At 42.6% G+C, this 11,673-nt stretch overlaps 1 pseudogene; it reads right to left on the minus strand.

The window, feature by feature from the left end:
• The window catches only part of LOC111952011 (LIM domain-binding protein 1-like), a 56,389-nt pseudogene that overhangs the window by 37,724 nt on the left and 6,992 nt on the right, over positions 1 to 11,673 (minus strand).

Below are 11,673 nucleotides of genomic sequence, written 5' to 3' on the forward strand. Positions count from 1 at the left end.
AGCCTAATTCCCAGCCTGATGTTTGTTCCATATGAGGCATGTGATCAGTCACGCCTCACTAAACTGTTGCCTTCTGAAGAGGGAGGTAGGGGTGGAGAGGTAGAGAGAGAGATTTATGAAAAAGCATCCCCCTCTACTGGACCAGCTGAAAAACAGCTTCACCTCTCTTGTCTGTAAAACTCAATAATAGACTGTGTGATCTGATACAGTGCCTTCAATAAGTATTCAACCCCTTTATTATGGCAAGCCTAAATAAGTGCAGGAGTAAAGATTTGCTTAACAAGTCACATAATAAGTTGCATAGACTTACTCTGTGTGCAATGTTTAACATGATTTATGAAGGACTACCTCATCTCTGTACCKCACACATACAATGATCTATCAGGTCCCTCAGTCCAGCAGTGAATTTCAAACATAGGTTCAACCACAAAGACCAGGGAGGTTTTCCAATGCCTCGCAAAGAAGGGAACCTATAAGTAGATGGGTAAAAAAAAAGCAGACATTGAATGTCACACCCTGATCTGTTTCACCTGTCTTTGTGCTCGTCTCCACCCCCCTCCAGGTGTCGCCCATCTTCCCCATTATCCCCAGTGTATTTATACCTGTGTTCTCTGTTTGTCTGTTTGTTTTGTTTGCCAAGCCTACCAGTGTTTTCCCCCTTGCTCCTGACTTTTTCTAGTTCTTGTTTTCCCGGTTTTGACCATTCTTTCTGCCCTGAGCCTGCCTGCCATCCTGTACCTTGTCCCACCACACTGGATTATTGACCTCTGCCTGCCCTGACCCTGAGACTGCCTGCCGTTCTGTACCTTTGGGACTCTGATCTGGATTACTGAACTCTGCCTGCCTGCGACCTGTCTTTTTGCCTSCCCCATGTTCTAGTAATACACTTTTGTTACTTKAACACTGTCTGCATCTGGGTCTTTCCTAAAATGTGATATAACTTCACCATGCTTAAAGGGATATTCTWTACACCTAGTCACTACAAAGAAACAGGCGTCCTTCCTAACTCAGTTGCCAGAGAGGAAGGAAACTGCTCAGGGATTTCACCATGAGGCTKATGGTGACTTTAAAACAATTAGACTTTAATGGCTGTGATAGGAGAAAGCTGAGGATGGATTAATGACATTATAATTTAGGTTATTATTGTGGAGTACCTACAGAGTGAAAAAGGAAGAAAGCCTGTACAGAATAAAAATATTCCAAAACATGCATCCTGTTTGCAATAAGGCACTAAAGTAAAACTGCAAAAAATGTGGCAAAGAAATGTACTTTATGTCCTGAATACAAGAGTACCACTCTTCATATTTTCAAGCATGGTGGGGGCTGCATCATTTTATGGGTATGCTTGTCATTGGCAATGGATTTCTTTTAGGATACAAATAAATGGAATAGAGCTAACTAAGCATTGGCAAAATCCTAAAGGAAAACGTTGTTCAGTCTGCTTTCCAACAGACACTGGGAGACAAATTCACCTTTTAGCAGAACAATAACCTAAAACGCTTGGCCAAATATACACTGGAGTTGTTTACCAATAATGTATTGAATTGTCCTGAATGGCCTACTTACTGTTTTGACTTAAAATGTCTGTCTAGCAATGATCAACAGCCAACTAATAATAATGCAAATATTGTACAATCCAGGTGTGCAAAGCTCTTAGAGGCTTACCCCTAAAGACTCACTGCTGTAGTCATTGCCAAAGGTGATTGTAACATGTATTGACTCATGTGTGTGAATACTTATGTAAATTATATTTCTGTATTTCATTTTCAATTAGGGCTGTCCCCGACAACAAAAAAATCTTGGTCGACCGAGAGTCATCTGTTCTATCGACCAAACGTTTGGTCGAAATTTTTAAAACTTATTTTTCCACATAGACACATTCTATGTGTTTTAATCAAATCAACTATATGCACTGAGCTTGTCTGATGCGTTAAGCGCACTGTTTGATGAAAAAATGAAGACGCACATGACTAGAGGGACGCAATTGATTTGCTTGTGCCGGGGCCAGGTTCAGACTTACTGAGCACCCGTTCTCTCTCTCTCAGAACAMCAACAGTGTTTTTCGCGCTGTCCATGTTGCTGAAGGTGCWACATKATTACAGCCATTTCTGACTGAAAYGTTCTGTTATCAAAATCCCTAATATGTTTATGAAAAACATTCCCTATTCCCTCAACCCTTGCTCTTTTAACGTGACACYTGTATGCMTCGCATGCCCAATAGCATATCATATTCACATTAATAAATTGGTTATAACACACTCAGAACACCTTAAAACATGCGGCAGAAAAACAGATGACGAGGACGTCACAAATAAACAGAAAAGACTAAAAACAGTCGCATGCAATTGCCGACATGGAACGGTTTATTTATTGTTTAGGCTAATTATTCAAGGGTCGCTTTGTTATTACATTTTTTTTTTTAACTAAAATGCTTAATTGCTATTCAAGTCATGAATTACTCATGCTGTGTGATGACATTAACAAATTAATTGATACAGTAGCCTATATAAAAGTATTGAAATACAGGCCTAAGTAAGTTACGGTACTAAGACTAAACAGGATGCGCTCTTAGGCCTACAGTTCYATGGTGGTTATATGAAGCTGCAATACTAAGCCTACCAATGATAATGACATTACTTATTATTATAATGATGATCATAATAATAATTTAAAAAATAATAACAACAACGAGATCAAGAAAAAGGAGGGTTAATATTATTATTATAAATATACACTACCGTTCCAAAGTTTGGGGTCACTTAGAAATGTCCTTGATTTTGAAAGAAAAGCAATTTTTTTTGTCCATTAAAATAACATCAAATTGATCACAAATACAGTGTTGTAAATGACTATTGTAGCTGGAAATGGCTGATTCTTTATGGATATCTACATAGGCGTACAGAGGCCCATTATCAGCAACCATCAGTCCTGTGTTCCAATGGCACGTTGTGTTAGCTAATCCAAGTTCATCATTTTAAAAGGCTAATTGATTGTTAGAAAACCCTTTTTCAATTATGTTAGCACTGCTGAAAACTGTTCTGATTTAAAGAAGCAATAAAACTGGCCTTCTTTAGACTACTTGAGTATCTGGAGCATCAGCATTTGTGGGTTCGATAACAGGCTAAAAATGTCTCGAAACAAATAACTTTCTTCTGAAACTCAACAGTCTTCTTGTTCTGAGAAATTAAGGCTATTCCATGTGAGAAATTGCCAAGAAACTGAAAATCTCATACAACGCTGTGTACTACTCCCTTCACAGAACAGCGCAAACTGMCTGTAACCAGAATAGAAAGAGGAGTGGGAGGCCCCGGTGCACAACTGAGCAAGAGGACAAGTACATTTGTGTGTCTAGTTTGAGAAACAGACGCCTCACAAGTCCTCGACTGGCAGCTTCATTAAATAGTACCCGCAAAACACCAGTTTCAACATCAACAGTGAAGAGGCGACTCTGGGATGCAGGTCTTCTAGGCAGTTCAATTTGATATTTTAAAATGGACAAAAAAAAAGTGCTTTTCTTTCAAAAACAAGGACATTTCTAAGTGACCCAAAAGTTTTGAACGGTAATGTAATTTTTCAGACAGATGTCTTGCACCCCATGATTATATATATTTTTTGCTCAAATAAAGAAATCTCGGTCGACCAACAGCCCATCAACAAAACAATCGACCAGTCGACTAAATGGGGATAGCTCTATTTTCAATAAATTAGCAAAACATTTTTTTTTTCCCACTTTGTTAACATTAGGGAATTGTGTGTAGATTGGTGAAAAAAAAATCAGTTTCTGAGAACTGTACATCACTGGTGAATAAAAGTCACATCAGGCTGAGAATGTAGAATACTGTAGACACAAAACACACACACACACAGCTTGGCCTTTCTGTGGTTCTTTGCTGGGATTATTTTAGAGACAGAGGAAGACAAACAATATGGTTGTACGTGTGCGTGCATGCAAGTGTGCATGTGTATGTTTGTGGGAGTGTGTGTGTGTGCGAGCTTGCGCTCGTGCGTGAGCGAGTTCTTAGAAACAGCAGGACAACGTGCTGGTATGCCAGCACAGCTTGTTAAAGCCAGTAATCCCTATGCCCTCCACTGTGCCATTGTGTGTTCAGTACAATAGACGGATTGACGGAGTACGTCACGGAAATGATGTGCGTGCATAGATATGMCCAGGTAGCGTACATTGTTATGAATCAGATAGCTAGCAACAATGACAAGKCGCTGCCGTGTGGGGAATTGTAGGTGGCTCGTCTCAGCTTGTTCCATCTTGTTACTGACACCATTTTTTGTTTTGACTGATGCCATGTCTATGCTAATATGGCTAACCAAAACTGTAATCATGTATTTGAAAGACAACAAGTGCTCATTGTGCAAATGTACGTTTGAAATTAAACATTGAGAAGAAATATAGTCTACAGTTTGTCAAAAGTCTAAGCCAACCCTGTCTGTTTTACTGCATAGTTAAGCACACGTTGGTTATGTTGCTTAAACAGTGTCTATAGGCGGCACTATATATACACAAAATGATGTGGACACGCCTTCAAATTTCAGCCACACCCGTTGCTGACAGGCGTACAAAATCGAGCGCCCAGCTGTACAATCTCCATTGACAAACATTGGCAGTAGAATGGCCTTACTGAAGAGTTCAGTGACATTCAACGTGGCACCGTCATAGGATGCAACCTTTCCAGCAAGTCAGTTTGTCATTTCTGCCCTGCTAGACTTGCATCGATCAACTGTAAGTGCTGTTAGCGCTTAAAAATCATCTGTKCTTAGTTGCAACACTTACTACTGGGTTCAAAACTGCCTCTGGAAGCAATGTCAGCACAAGAACTGTTCGTCCAGAGCTTCATGAAAAGGATTTCCATGGGCGAGCAGCCACACACAAGCCTAAGATCACCACGAGCAATGCCAAGCYTCGGCTAGTGTGGTGTAAAGCTCGCCGCCATCGGACTCTGGAGCAGTGGAAACGCATTCTCTGGAGTGACGAATCACACTTCACCATCTGGCAGTCCGACGGCCGAATCTGGGTTTGGCGGATGCCAGGGGAACGCTACATGCCCCAATGCATAGTGCCAACTGTAAAGTTTGGTGGAGGAATAATGGTCTGCGGCTGTTTTTCCATGGGTCGGGCTAGGCCCCTTAGTTCCAGTGAAGTAAAATCTAAACGCTACAGTATACAATGACATTCTAGACGATTCTGTGCTTCCAACTTTGTGGCAACAGTTTGGGGAAGGCCCTTTCCTGTTTCAGCATAACAATGCCCTGTGCACAAAGCGAGGTCCATACAGAAATGGTTTGTCTAGATCGGTGTGGAAGAACTTGACTGACCTGCACAGAGCCCTGACCTCAATCCCATCAAACATCATTGGGATAAATTGGAAAGCCAACTGCGAGCCAAGCCTAATCGCCCAACATCAGTGCCTGACCTCATTAATGCTCTTGTGGATGAATGGAAGCAAGTCCCCGCAGCAATGTTCCATCATCTAGCGGAAAGCCTTCCCAGAAGAGTGGAGGCTATTTTAGCAGCAAAGGGGGGGGGAACAACTCCATATTAATGCCCATGATTTTGGAATGAGATGTTAGACGAGCAGGTGTCCACATACCTTTGGTAATGTAGAGTATTTTAGAAATCATGAAACGGATGATTTGGCGTCCTCTTGTGATCTTCCTGAATATCTCCTTACTGTGCTCTGCTTCATCAAACCATCTAGATCATATCAGAATGCTCAATATAACTTAGTTGTGTTCAACTGGAATGCTGATGGAATTTACAACCTTGAATGCCCTATGGAAAATTCACAGTGAAGCTCAGACGCCCCASGTTTCAAACCCGGACAGACCTCGCTGAAAGGCGGGCCCACTGTAGTCTCATTCACAAGTCTAACCTTTACCCTAGAAGCCTGACGCATGTGTCTTGTCTTACATCACTCCATCTACTCAGACTCTGCTCTCTCAGCGTTTCCTGTAAAAGGTTAGGCAGAGCTGATGATGGARGCCACTGTGTGCTTCACTGGCCAACGGGCTTTCATCTACACAGATCTGGGGGATGTGTATTAGTATGGCATACAATGGAAAATGTTTTGTGATGGGACTCGAAAATTGGCATTTGTGATTGGGATTAGTGTTTGTTGWTATTTCAGGTCGTCCTTGTTTTGTCGACTTTCTTCCAATTGGCGACTATTGATCATGACCCTGCTGCAAGATGACAAAATGTCCCKTCCAATAGCTGTGTTGACTTGACAGGCAGCAGGGTCAAGGCAAATTCCATTAAGCAATTAATGATCATTGAATTAAAAGATGATTTTTCAGTTCATTAATGACATTTTAATTCACTTCCTGAAGGGACGGACGTTGACACCCACGCCCGGGGAGGCATCATGCGTGTTCTGAATAGAGTGATTCAGACTTGTACTTGAAAATMAAACTGACCCTGATAAGATACTGATATTGGAGGTGAACTGTACAAAAAGTCACAGACAATTTCTCTCAACAAAGAAAGACCATATGTACGCACTTCTCTCTCATACACAAGCAATCACACACACACCACACACAGCCCGTGAATCTATCTTTTAAATGTCTCTACAGGTTTTAGGTCTCAGACAAACAGCATAGTTGGAGTGTGTCCCCTTTGTTTGTACACTTATGATGAAAAAGTAAAAAATGAAGAAGGGTAGTGATGAAAAAAGCCATTAAGCTCAGACTAAGTTACCGTTATATAACCGCTTAGTTACATACAAACAGTTATCAAAACASAAGCCCGTCAGGATTGTCATAGCTGCTCACTGGTTGTGATAGCAACAAGGAGGCCAACAGAATGGCAAACAAAGCAAGTAGTTAGAAGCTGAAAGAGGGAGACAACGGYGACGAAAAAGAGTGAGAGAAAGCATTAAGCCTATATATATACTCTATCCCTTCTACTGAGTCTATATGGGATAGCAGGGGTTGTTGAGGCCGGGCACAATTATGGGCATGCCTAGTAACCGTCACTGCTCGCACAGACATGATCCACTGAGATGGAATTTAAAAGAACAGCAAATAGTTGCTGTCTCTTTGCTTGTATTACTCACCATAGGCTGCCTCTCCTTCAGTGCTAAACCACATACCTCACTGGCTAATTATTATATAAAGCTATGCAATACTAGCTTTATGTTGTTCATCTTTTAGTGGTCTTCTTCTCACCTATTCCTCACAACTAAGCTTTCTCTGAACACTGGATGGATTGTGTTCAACTGAGTGACTTTGTTTACGTGTAATCTAAATTTTCAACCATGTAGAAAACCCATTTCTCATTCCTCCTCTCCTCTCTCCAGTCAGTGGCTCATGCCAACTTTCCTCTGCTCTCCTCTCTCCTTGCAGCACGTGACATCACATCGAAAGCTGTCTGTATCCCTTTCTCTTCTCTCTGCATCCCTCTCTCCTCTGCATCCCCCCCTCTTCTCTATCCCCCCCCATCTCCTCTGCATCCCTCTCTCCTCTGCATCCCTCTCTCCTCTGCATCCCCCCCATCTCCTCTGCACCCCCCCCTCCGTTCCTCTCATCATCCCTCGTCTTACTGCATTCTTTCTGACGGGAGGGGACAGTGAAAATGGGAGAGTGGTATCAGTCAGCAGAGGCAGTCCCAATCTATCAGGGAAAGAGTGAATCGGTTCACTCCCCCTGCCTGCCATCTTAGTTCTGCTTCAAGTCCTTTTCCCTTCAATCAAGGAGGCAGACCATGTGACTTTCTGCATGAGCTGGTGCCCACCGATGGCGAAAGAGAGTGAGAAAGCGAGAGAGACAACAGGGAGTGAGTGGGAGAGGTACAGAGAGGAGAGTGGTAGAGGAAGAGACAGGAGAGGGGAAAGAGCAGCTTGCATGCGTGTGTGTGTGTGGGGGGGGGGGGGATAATTTAGCACACGGGCATTCTATTTTTACCAGGCTGTGACTACCTCCACCATGATAGAGCAGTGAGATCTGTCTTGCAGTACTTACAGATCAGACTCTCGCGGACTGTTAGGACGTAGTCATGTCAGTGTTCCACAGCACAGCCCACACTCAGTCTTACACAGAGCCACAAACACACACACGCACACACGCACACATTGAGGGGGAGGATCCCTCTCAATACAGGAATGTAAACAAACTAGCTTTCAAACAGGACCACTGAGTTACTGTGTGCTTGTCCTCTTTATCACTTTCTTTCTCTCCCTCTCTCACTCCCTCCTCCTCGACCCCACCCCCACCCACCCTCCATAAGGAACATGATTGTTCTGAGGGCACAGGAGCGCTCCACTGGCCTAAACTTGTCCCAGCAAGAAAACATTGCTCCCAAGTTCTGTTTACAATCTTTACCTCATTCAACATGGGGGAAAGCCACATATGTGAGTTAGCAATAGCTAGTAAGTTGTTGTGCAGTCTTCTTGAGATACAGTATAAAGTACCCTGAATATTGAGTCAGGAAAACACTGTAAAGCAGTTGGACCTTTTTTAACAGTACATTCTAAACAAATATGTGGATACCATCAAACCTTTACAGCAGCAAAGACACCTAGAGWTCACATGAGAGAGCGATAGAGATGGGTGGACTTACCCGGGCAAGCGCAGCCTCCAACAGACATCTTCTCACATGTTGTAGGTCTCTGCTCTGCTGGAAACAGCTGCCTTCAGTCCTCCCTCCGTACGCATGGACACACTGGACACATGCAAAGAGAAAGAAACAAGGAGAAGAGTGAGGGAAAAAAAGGTGTAGAACAACAGGGAATATAATGAAACAAAACTGGATCGGAACTCTCTCACTTTCTCTCGCTGAGAATCAGGAAGTAGGAAATAGAGTGCACTGGTTGGTTCATGAATATGCTAATTGCAACACTGGTGGGCGGAGAAAGATATGAGAGAGGAGACAAACCATAGGTCTCTTGAAATGGCTTATTGTGGCAAACGTATCAGTGACTATGCTTATACAGCGCAGCAACGTGATTATACAGGGCAACATACGGGGCAATCTCCTGTTTTTTTRCAAAATGTATGATGTCGTGCAGAGGCTATGTGCTTCGCAAACATTGATCAGCCAGTGCCGGCTCTCGTATTTAATTGCTGGCCTTAATGTGCAGTTCATTGATTTGAGCGTCCATTTGTAATGTTCATTCGTGTAAATAGGAATAACCTCAAAACACTCCCTCTCACTCTCTCCCTTGTCCTCCCTCTGTTTTGTATCTGTGTGTAGAACAGCAGTGTTAATCACTACAGTCAGCATCGATTAAAAATGCAAAGCCCTCCTGGAGCACTGCGACACTGGAGACACACAGACACATACACAAGTGGGAGAAGCTGTAAGAGGACGGGCTCATTGTAATGGCTGGAATGGAATCAATGGACCGGAGGCAAACATGTGGTTTCCATATTTTTGATGCGTTTGATACAGTTCCATGAATTCCATTCCAGCCTTTACAATGAGCCCGTCCTACTATAGCTCTTCCCACCAGCCTCCTCTGACAAACGCAAACAGACATACACGCTACCGTTCAAAAGCTGAGTAACTTAGAACTGTCCTTGTTCTTGAAAGAAGAAAAAAACTCATACAACGCTGTGTWCTACTCCCTTCACAGAACAGCGCAAACTGGCCCTAACCATAATAGAAAGAGGAGTGGGAGGCCCCGGTGCACAACTGAGCAAGAGGARAAGTACATGAGTGTGTCTAGTTTGAGAAACAGACGCCTCACAAGTCCTCGACTGGRAGCTTCATTAAATAGTACRCMCAAAACACCAGTCTCAACGTCAACAGTGAAGAGGCGAGTTCCTCTGTCCAGTMTCTGTGGTCTATTGCCCATCTTAATCTTTTCTTTTTATTGGCCAGTCTGAGATATGGCTTGAGACTGGTGATTTGCAGGGTACTATTTAATGAAGCTGCCAGTTGAGGACTTGAGAGGCGTCTGTTTCTTCAGCTTGTTGGCAATTTCTCGCATGTAATAGCCTTAATTTCTCAGAACAAGAATAGACTGATGTGTTTCAGAAGAAAGTTAATTGTTTCTGGTCATTTTGAGCCTGTAATCGAACCCACAAATGCTGATGCTCCAGATACTCAACTAGTCTAAAGAAAGACCAGTTTTATTGCTTCTGTCGTGTCCCACTTTGAGTTTTTGTAAATGGTTGTTGTGTTTCCTCAACGTATTGATCCTGACTGACGGATAACAAAGAGCTGTAGCTTGTGAGAGGAGCCCCACTCCTACTGTGAGTATATGTGTGTGTCACTGCGAGTGTGTGTGTGTTATTTAATATTCTCTCCTCACCATTCTTGATGTTCCTAAGATATCATGTAGTGGAGCGAGGAAGAGTAGACAAGGGGCTCAGAGGAGGTGTGTGTGTGTCTGTTTGTCTGTCTGTGCACGTGTGTGTGTGGACTAAGATTATTGGGTTAGAGAGCAGACACGCTTGATGGGGAGGCTAAAGAGAGGAGAGAACTAGTGTAACCGATGTGAAATGGCTAACTAGTTAGCGGTGGTGCGAGCTAATAGCGTTTCAATTGGTGACGTCACTCGCTCTGAGACCTTGAAGTAGTTTCCCCTTGCTCTGCAATGGCCGCGGCTTTTGTGGCGCGATGGGTAACGATGCTTCGAGGGTGGCTGTTGTCGATGTGTGCAGAGGGTCCCTGGTTCGAGCCCAGGTAGGGGCAAGGAGAGGGACGGAAGCTATACTGTTACACTAGCGTGTGTGTGTGTGCGTTTAATTTTTTTTATTTCACTTTTATTTAACCAGGTAAGCTAGTTGAGAACAAGTTCTCATTTACAACTGCGACCTTGTGTGTTATTTTTATTTATTTTATATATACAGTTGAAGTCGGATGTTTACATACACTTAGGTTGGAGTCAATAAAACTGGAGTCAGTGGCCATCACAAAAGCCCTGACCTCAATCCCATAGAACATTTGTGGGCTGAAACTGAAAAAGTGTGTGCAAGGAGGAGGCCTACAAACCTGACTCGGTTACAACAGCTCAGTCAGGAGGAATGGGCCAAAATTCACCCAACTTATTGTGGGAAGCTTGTGGAAGGCTACCCGTAACATTTGACCTAAGTTAAGCAATTTAAAGGCAATGCTACCAAATACTAATTGAGGTGTATGTAAACTTCTGACCCACTGGGTGTGAGATGAAAGAAATAAAAGCTGAAATAAATCTTTCTCTCTACTATTATTCTGACATTTCACATTCTTAAAATAAAGTGGTGATCCTAACTGACCTAAGACAGGGGATTTTTACTAGTCAAATGTCAGGAATATTGAAAAACTGAGTTCAAATTCAAATTTGGCTAAGGTTCTGACTTCTGACTTCAACTGTATACACTACTTTTCAGAAGTTTGGGGTCACTTAGAAATATCCTTGTTTTTGAAAAGAAAAGCACATTTTCTTTATCCATTTAAAGTAACATCAAATTGATCAGAAATACAGTGTAGACATTGTTAATGTTGTAAATGACTATGGTAGCTGGAAACGGCTGATTTAAAGAAAAAGAAAAAAAAAAAAAATGGAATATCCACATGGGCGTACAGAGGCCCATTATCAGCAACCATCACTCTTGTGTTCCAATGGCACGTTGTGTTAGCTAATCCAAGTTTATAATTTTAAAAGGCTAATTGACCATTAGAAAACCCTTTTGCAATTATGTTAGCACAGCTGAAAACTGTTGTTCTGCATTTAA

Source organism: Salvelinus sp. IW2-2015, linkage group LG25, assembly GCF_002910315.2.
Source record: "Salvelinus sp. IW2-2015 linkage group LG25, ASM291031v2, whole genome shotgun sequence".
Classification (NCBI taxonomy): Eukaryota; Metazoa; Chordata; class Actinopteri; order Salmoniformes; family Salmonidae; genus Salvelinus; species Salvelinus sp. IW2-2015.